The sequence below is a fragment of the Vicugna pacos genome, chromosome 6 (genome assembly GCF_048564905.1).
Source record: "Vicugna pacos chromosome 6, VicPac4, whole genome shotgun sequence".
Taxonomy (NCBI): domain Eukaryota; kingdom Metazoa; phylum Chordata; class Mammalia; order Artiodactyla; family Camelidae; genus Vicugna; species Vicugna pacos.
The window spans coordinates 37,494,498-37,502,500 of record NC_132992.1 but is presented as its reverse complement, the minus strand read 5'-3'; the positions used below and the strand labels follow the sequence as shown (position 1 = coordinate 37,502,500).

At 36.4% G+C, this 8,003-nt stretch overlaps 1 long non-coding RNA gene across 1 annotated transcript in view; it reads right to left on the bottom strand.

Moving 5' to 3' along the window:
• LOC140696877 (uncharacterized) overlaps positions 1-5,464 on the bottom strand; it is a 35,489-nt gene extending 30,025 nt beyond the window's left edge. The window contains exon 1 of the long non-coding RNA XR_012073478.1: positions 5,381-5,464. This is a non-coding gene — a long non-coding RNA (uncharacterized lncRNA). The remainder of the gene's footprint in view (positions 1-5,380) is intronic.
• Positions 5,465-8,003: the final 2,539 nt, after the last annotated feature.

Genomic DNA, 8,003 nt, shown 5'->3' with positions numbered 1-8,003 from the left:
TCTCATTTTTGGTAAGGGAGACCAGAGGACATCAATTAAGGGTATCATGTTTCTTCAATGGTAAAGAGATTTTTATGTTAAAAACACTGTCTCTGCAATAAAAATATTTTGTGATTCTCTAGACCAAGGGTTCCGTAAAACTTACAGATAAAGAGTTTTCATGAAAATCACATTCCCAAGGGTGAATAATTCCACTAGGTTTGTGTAATTCCTAGCTTAACCTCCTGCTCAGATAAATATGCTTAAATGCAAATTAAAATTTTTATATGTATAATACTGTTATCAATAAATACATTTTGTTAATAAAAATGTAAAAAGAAAAATTCATGGAGAAAGTGGAACAGAATCATATTCAAGGAGATAAAAAGGATAAAATTGTAAATACTTCAGGTGTGCAATGTGATGTTTCAATTTATGTATACATTGTGAAATGATTACCACAATCAAACTAATTGACATATCCATCACCTCACATAGTTACCTTTTGTGTGTATGTTGAGAATTATTGAGATTTACTTTCTTAGCAAATTTCAATTATGCAATACATGATGATGATGATGAATTTATTTTTTCCAGCTTTATTGGGATATAATTGACATATAACAGTGTGTAAGTTTAAGGTATACAACGTGATGATTTGATATGCTTATATATTGCAAAAGGATTATCACAATAAGATTAGTTAACATGATACTCACCATGTTACACATTAGGTCTCCAGAATTTACTCAGAACTGAAAGCTTGAAGCCTTTGATCAATATCTCTACTTTTCCTCCACCCCCAGCCTCTGGTAACCACTTTTCTATTTTCAAACTGCTATTCTTATAGAACTAACTGTAAATCATCTCTATTGTTAAGCTAAATTATTCACAAGCAGATAGAGTGTGAATTTTGAATTCCTGGCTCCTCCAATTTTAGCTGAGACTCTAAGCAAGGTATTTAACTCCCCTATGCCTCAGTTTCTTCATCTGTGAAAATGAGGTAACAAGAGTAACTACTTCAGAAGGTTAGTTTGAGGATAAAATGAGTTATCTCTTAGAAATAACTTGGCATATAAGTGCTAAAAAAAATGTTTGCTGTTGATTTTAGTATCAATCATCTTCCTCATCTCCTCACATTGGTTTGTGATATATCCACATGTTAAGTAAGACATTGAGGTAAAGAACCACTGCCCCAGAGTACAGAATTATCAAACGTTTGACATCCTGCCATTTTCACAAAATCATAGGAATTACAGAAAGTAGATGGAAAAGTTATCTAACAAGTTGGCTCTGCTGAAATAGAGATCCTTTGTTACAACTTCAGGATCTTTTTCCAGACTTTCTTTCATTATTCCAAATGGTAAGGTTTACGTCCTTCCCATGAAACTACTGCATCAGTTAAAGGCTGTGGATGACCCGGGTGGCTCATGGCAATCCGTGCTGACCTTTGACACGACTGATGCTGGGACTGCAGTGGAATCAACTGGTCAGTGATCCCCAATCTTTAAAATGAATCAGATCAAACTGCAATGACTTCAGTTAAGTATTTTTATGGCCCAAATATAAATTTCTCTTTTTTTTCTCCCCTTCTCCCTCCCTCCTTCTCTCTTCCCCTCTTCTTTTTCGTTTGTATTTCTAGTCATTCCTTTAATTCTCAAACTAAATTCTCTTTTCAATTTATGCAATTCAAATATTTGCTGTTTGTTAGTTTATTTAGTCTGCTATTTTACTTAACTGGATTAACGTCTTTAGCTCCTCATCCTAATCTGATCACTGGTGTCCCTTAATACTTGGTGTAGTGATGTTATGGCTTCTCCCTTTATATTTATTTTATCTTCCAATTAATTTTTTTGTTTGTTTCAGGGTGCTTAAGCACCTACAAATAAGAGAAATATTTCCATTAAAACATCCCCGATTCCTTACCCCTGGCTATGAAGACAACAATTTCTTCTCTATTCTACATCGTGGGCCTTTTGGTATGCAGTTTAAAACAGCCTTGACCTTTATGGCTGTGCTATCACAGTGTAAACTCTTATAGTAATATTGAATTTGGATCCAGCACTCAGTGTTTTCATAGCATTTTAAGATGATCGCTTGGTTATTTCACACAATATCCAAGCAAAGCGGTCTGGACAGAGCTGGACAATACTAATTTTATTGATGAGAAGACTGATAGAGACACTACCGTTCCATCCAGCCAGTGGCAACTTAGGGGCAGAGCGCAAAGAGACACCAAGCGGTGCTGCATTCCACTGAGTTATTTACAGAGGAGGCACTGCCAATGACCATGCAGACTTCGTGTGTGTGAAGAAGACAGATGAGATAAAATGTGCACCCTAGAGCCAGGTGAGCAAAGTCCAGACCTTGGCTCCCCCACTTCCTAACTGGTCCCCATGTTTGAGTCACTTAATCTCTCCGTGGATCAGTTTCCTCATCTGTAAAATGAAGGCAGCCACTTCATACCATGGCTGTGTGAGAATGCCCTCAGGTCGGCACCTGGCAAAGAAGTATATATTAAAAAATACACATTAATTTCCTGTGCTGCCTGTTTCTTTAATTTTGTTTTCTTTTTAATTTCCTCTGTGGCCTGATGCTAAACTAACATTTGGTGCCCTTCTGGAGCTATATTCATCTGCATTTTCCAAAAACAAAAACTCAATACTATTGGCCCTCCATATCTGTGGTTTCCACGTCTTTGAATTCAACCAACCGTGGACAGAAAATACTGGAGAAATAAATTCTGAAAAATTCTAAAAATCAAAACTTGAATTTGTCACACAGGCAACTATTTACATACATAGAATTTACATTGTATTTACAACTATTTACATAGCATTTACATTGTATTAGGTATTATAAGCAATCTAGAGATGATTTAAAGTATACTGGAAGTTGTAAATAGGTTATATGCAAATATTATGCCAGGTTCTATAAGGGATTAGAGCATCCTTGGATTTCAGTACCCAAGAGAGGTCCCGGAACCAGTCCCCTGTGGATACCAAGGGACCACTGGATTATATTTTGCCCTAACAACTCTGCTAACCTTTTGAAAGAATTTAGTCGATGTTTTTCTGTTCCTGGTGACACTTAAAACTAACTTCTGCCCTTCTCATTCTGGCATAACTGGGGTACTGCCCACCTCCCACCAACCACTCTCTTTTAAGAAAAAAAAAACACTACATATTATTATACTGTTATATAATGAGCTCCTCTTATGGGCTAGGAGCTGTTCTATGTACAAGGGATACAGCATTGCACAGGACAGACAAAATGCCAGTTTCCTGGAGTTTTTAATCTACTGCTATTATATCATTTTTTATAACATCAAAAAGCACATAACAGACCGTCAGCTACCCCCAAAGTTTCTTATCCCAGGCACTTTAAACACATAGATTAAAAAAAATGCTTATATTTACTGAAATTTGTGTCTGAAAATTCCAGGGAGTATTCTAGGCTTAGGGCATGATTAATCTGGATACTAGAAATATACCTACACAACTACATTTATTTTCATAGGTGTATTACCCTAATCGGTTAAGACTAATCAATAAGAGTTTATACAGCAACTGTGTACAATGAAAAGGTCATTAGAGAGTGGATGCAAATCTGATTACAGACAATTCATTAGGTGGTTTAAGATTATAACTAATACTGATTTCTCATAGGCAAAACTGTGTACCTTCTTTCCTCATTAACATATATCTCATGTAATATTTTGATGTGAATTCTACTTTGGCATACATTTTCTCTCTTTGTCACAGACACACAGACACACAGCATTTCTACCAGTTTCTATAAAACATCCTAATCTTTGTAGTAGTCCCCATTCCTTGTCATTAAAAAGAACCCAAAAAACAAAAACCCCCCACATTTATCTAGATCAAGATCAGAAGACTTTTTATAGAGCTCATCTTGAATTGCTGGAAACTTGTACTTTCTTTCTTATTTTGGTTTGGAAGTGAGTGACTAGAAGTTTGAATAATACGTCATGTACCATCATTGAGACAGTGAGTATACAGGATGATTCATCCTATGCAGAAATGTTTATATTATTTTATTATGGTAGTTAGTGAATTATACTATTATTTATTTATTTGAGTTCCTAGTGTGTCAACTATTATCAACATTTTACATGAGTAATCTTCTTTTCTTTGCTCAGTAACCCTCAATCTCATTTTATAAAGGAGGAAGCTGAGGTCCTGCACTTGGAGGTGGTGGAATGATTACCTGACTCCAGATCTGCTTAACATTATAGTCTCTACATTCAACCACAATACCAGACAGCCTTTCAATTGATATCTATTTAGAAAAATAACTGATTTTTTTGTTCAGAGCAATGTATAACAGCAATAGCATCAAGACTTCTCTGGGTCATTCTGAAAGGTTTTTGTTTTGCACACAGCAGAGATGAGATTAGAATTTATGATTTCTAGTTTTCTAATTTGTGAGCTGCTCTATAGATTTTAGGTGGGCAACAGTCAAATGAACTGGATTCCAGTCCATAACTAACCAATTCTAGTTGGACTGTGTACTTCATTCAAAATTCCTATGATTAAAACTTATGAGAAACATTACTTTCATGGCTACCTCCTTTAGTTATTTGATTTGAATAGTGGATAACATAAAACTAGGGTACACGTATTTCTTAAATTGTATGACCCTTGGCTAATCTTAACTTAAAAGCAGATACAGTCAAAGATTGACAATTCTATCAGTTGATTACTAAGTCAAAGATCTTGCAGTAAGACAACTTCACCAGCCTAGAACCTAACTGTGGATGTTACCAGTACTGGAAATGCTCTGTGGAAATGGCAGATAAGATCTGATACATAGTACTCTATAGTTGCTATAGTCTAGCACATTAAACAAGGCTATGGATGATTATTTTACCATTCATCATTTAAAAGTGATTACTCGTATTTACAATTGAAGTGTTGCTGCACCTTAGTTAGGTATCCCGGGAGCAGTGAAATGCCCAAAGTTGCCTGGTCTTGACCTCACCTCCTACTCCTCCTGCTGAGAAATGCCATCGGAGCTACAGCCTCTCATTTCTCACCCCAAAGCTATGTCTGCGCTATCCCTCTTCCGCACTGCAAATTTCTCCTGACTACTGCCTTTTATCTTCCATCACACAGGCAAGGCTAAGCATTTCCTATCTAGAAATTTTAAAAATGACTAAACTGTTTTTAAACGTGACTCTCTCTGTGACAATAGCCATGTCTCTCTCTTTTCCTTTACTAACCAGGGTTTCAAACAGCCTAGCCTTTCTCTCTTCGACTCCTAAGTCATATTTGCTCCACAACTCTCATAATGGGGCTTCTTTCCTCACCACCCCATAGTTAGTAGTAGCCTCCCTAAGAAGACTCACTGTGCTGCCAAATTCAATGGATAATTTTACCTCTCTAAGGCTTTCAGCACGACTGGTCACTCTCCTTTAGCGTCGTTCTTCCTATAGCATGGATGACCCCAGCTCTCCTGATTGTCTTCATATCTACTGTCTGTGCAACCTCCTTCCTCTGACCGCCTCATAAAGGCCTTTCTGTAGTGTTCCAAAGTCTCATTTCTTATTTAAAGTACTTTCTCTGTGTTACCTCATAGGTTGAGATGGCTTTAATGATCACTTATATCCTAAAGTCTCTCAATTGTTTTTCTGGCCCCCAGAACTCTCTCCAAAATCCCAGACCCACTTCAAACTAAACCAGCCTGAGACAAAACCCATTATCTCCCCATCTCTAGCCTTGTATCTCTACCACATTTTATGCCATGACTTACTTCTGGCTCAAGTGAGTCACTTTAATTATCCCCTATACTTTATCCCACATTCCAATGAATGGCCAAGTCCTTCTAAATATCCCTAAAATATGTTCTCTCCTACTTATTCTGATTTTTACTGGGTAGTTCACATCCTTTTCAGCTTTCACTGGAAACTACCTTGTAATGCTTCTCCTTACCTCTATCCTTATCCCTTCAAAACCATCATTTATGTTGCTGCCGAAACTCTGCCACCTCTCTGCTAAAATTCTCTCAATAACTCCCTACTACCAAAAGAAGTGAAATTTCTTGGTATTGCCTGAGGAAGTATCTGGAAAATCCAGGACTTTGGGGTCTATTTAATGAGAGGAGATATTGTGGACTGGCCATTCAAAACCTTTAAACATAATGGTGGCCTAGACTGTATGAGAGATGGGAGGAATGCAATAGTGGGAGCATGGAAACTCTGTCTCCCAAAGGAAAAAAAACACAGGAAACTGAAGATCTGCTTCAGAAAGTACCCAGGAGGTAAGGGGAATGAATAGTTCCCCAAACACCCAAGCTGGTAAGTGGAGGAAGACTTGCTTCCAAGAAGACCCCACCTACACACAAAGGGGCTGACTTTTTTTTTTTTTTAATGTAGCCTTCTCTGTGATTATGTGGCTTGGGATTATTTTCTTATAAGTTCCATTGTCCAAAGAGAACAATTAAAATTTCCCCTTGACCTTTTAGAGCAAATATCCCAGAAATTGAGAATGAAAGCTATCTATAGGACTCTTACCAGTGTGGAGTGGTGCAGTACATGGTCCAAGAAAAAGATGCATGAGTGTTGAAAACAGCACCACCCATTGGAAGTTATTTATCTGGCAAGTTCATCTGTTTACAACACAAATTTTAATGCTAATGCTAATGTTATTGGCAATGCTAATGCTAAAAATAATAATAATAATAAATGATAAATAAGCAAAAGGCCTTGAATAGCCATGATATATGTTTTAAGACAATGCAGTAAAGTCATGGCATGTAACTAATCAGTCTCAAAAGACTATTTCAATTTATTATATTCATAATAATTCTGTCTTATTTCTTTTTTCTTCTTTTTAACATTTTTTATTGATTTATAATCATTTTACAATGTTGTGTCAAATTCCAGTGTTCAGCACAATTTTTCAGTCATTCATGGACATATACACACTCATTGTCACATTTTTTTCTCTGTGAGTTATCATTACATTTTGTGTATATTTCCCTGTGCTATACAGTGTAATCTTGTTTATCTATTCTACAATTTTGAAATCCCAGTCTATCTTATTTCTTTTCACAGCTTGTAACATAAAGTAGATCACTAGAGGGAGAAACTCTCAGGCAAGTGGCAAAAAAAAAAAGTGCAACATTAGAGAACAAAGGCTAGGATAGAAAACTAATTAGACTTTGGAACTCAAGCATCATGGACTGGGGCTGTTAGCGTAGAGGCAAACAGCCTCAATAGTAGTCGTAGGGGCCTTGTACCTTTGAAAGAGGAGAGTTTCCAACAGGGTCTAACCGAAAAAGCAATGGATTAGGTTAGAAAGGTCTCTGTTCTGGGCACAATTCCATCACTTACTAGCAGTGTGGTTATGAGTCTTGAAATCTAATCTCTCAGTGCTCAATTTTTCCATCTATACTGTGGTAAGACTAGACTGCTCTGAATACTTGGCACATTTGTTTCATATTATGTGCATGACATAGTATAAAAAAGCATTTTGTAAATAAAAGCAAACAGTGGCATTTTATTTCATGATCAGAATTAATCATTTGTTGTATTTTAAATTAAGTGTATTGTTCAAAGAAGTCTTGTCCTTTTCTTGTCTTTTTTCTATGGATACTTCCTCTTAGGTGATCTCAGTTAGTCCTATGGCTCTAAATATTAACTATTTGTGATTGACTCAAAAATTGGTGTGCGCTGAACCTGTCTTCAAATGTCATAGCCAACTGCCTACTTAACATCATCACCTGGAAATACTTTCAATTTAATTTGCCTAAAATGGAACTTTTAATTGCACCCTCAACAGTGTTTTTCCTCATGTCTTCCCAGTTCATTCAATGGCAATATCACACTTTATTGCTCAAGCTAATAATCTAGGAGTCATCCTCAGTCTCCCTCTTAACTATATAGTGTATAACCTATTCATCAGCAAGGTTTGTTAGCACAGTCTCTGGAAGTTATTCTGAGTCCATCTATTTCTGTCAATTTCCATTGCTACTCCCTTAGTCCAAACCAGCATCATTTT